Raw genomic sequence first — 1,497 nt, 5'->3', positions numbered from 1 at the left:
TAATATTTTATGAAATCTTTCTATATATATATATTTTACTATCTATCCTTTAATAGATAAAATTTTATCTTAATCAGATGACTGAGGAATTATAAATTGAGATCAAATTCCAAAGCAGAAAAGCTTGAATTCTTAAAACAATAGCATGTATTATAGCAGTAAAGGCATTAAATGATGATCGTCAAAACTCATCCAGTACTCTCCTACTCAAAAAGCATCAACAGTCAAGTTTGGATAAAGATTAAACTTTCAAGTCACAGTATGTTTTACTTTGACCAAGTTGACTTAGTTTTGAGAAAAACAACAGAGCATGAAAAGCATTATATGTAATAGGAATAACCGTTACCATATGCTAATTATTTTCTGTTCTAAGACCTTTCTGTGCATTGTTTCCTTTTAAATCTTGTATTGATGGTGTGATACACATTTGATTGTTATGTGATGAAGTGCAGATTTAACCCCAAACAATATGAATCCAGAACCCACATTCTTAACTAGAAAGCTGTTTGTTTTATTTTTGTGTGAGGTTCTTAAAGAATAAACCAATAAGAATAGTTGCTATTGCTTCAGTTCATACTCATGGGAACCCATGTATATCAAAGTACAATGTCACTCCCTTGGATCTGCAAGAGCTAATTTTTCAGACAGAAACCACCAGGCCTTTCTTCTTAGGTGCCTTTGATTGGACTCAAACCTCCAACATTTTAGTTAGTAGTTGGATGCTTACTACTGTTTGCACCACCCAGGAACTTAATATTTTCCAATGAGGAGTTCTTAAATATGTTGAAACTGTTTTATAATATGTAGAAATTTCCACTGGCAGTTTTGGAAAATGTAAATTTAAATATGATACATGTAAACCTCACTTAATGTCATTTTAATATATCTTTTAAAAAATATCCAATGAACATTTTCAATATAGTTCTTCCTATTTGTTTCCATTATCTTATATTTATTTCATAGACATGTACTTTTAAATTAAAAAAAAAAAATTAAAACTAAAAGCTAACCCAGATAAATTTTCCGTAAAATTTGGTCCAGGAATTACTGCATTAATTTGAATACTAAACATTCCTAAAATGCAGATATCTGTATTGTATACTTACTAAATATTAAGGACAGTGGCTTAATAGTAAACATTAAAAAATACCACTTTTACCCAGTTAAATCTGTTACATTCTATATTTTAAGACCAGTTTTTTAGAGATTATATGATTAATTTTACTGCTAAGTAAACTAAGACCACCTTACAACATTTTCTTTGTTTTAAAAAGTGTTTACAGTTATTTCTAGCATACTTAATAAGGGTTTTTAAAACAGTGAACTTTTTTTTTTATGTTTTATTGTGAATTATATGATAGTTTACATGAGAGAACTTTAGTTTTAACATTCATTCATTGTACATCATCTCATTGCCATGGTTCCAATCCCCTCCACGCATCACCAACCAACCAAAGGGTATATCCTACAAACCTGCCCCCTTCACTTTCCCCTCCC

Source organism: Chrysochloris asiatica, unplaced genomic scaffold (assembly GCF_000296735.1).
Source record: "Chrysochloris asiatica unplaced genomic scaffold, ChrAsi1.0 scaffold00218, whole genome shotgun sequence".
Taxonomy (NCBI): domain Eukaryota; kingdom Metazoa; phylum Chordata; class Mammalia; order Afrosoricida; family Chrysochloridae; genus Chrysochloris; species Chrysochloris asiatica.
Note: the sequence above shows the minus strand (reverse complement) of the source record.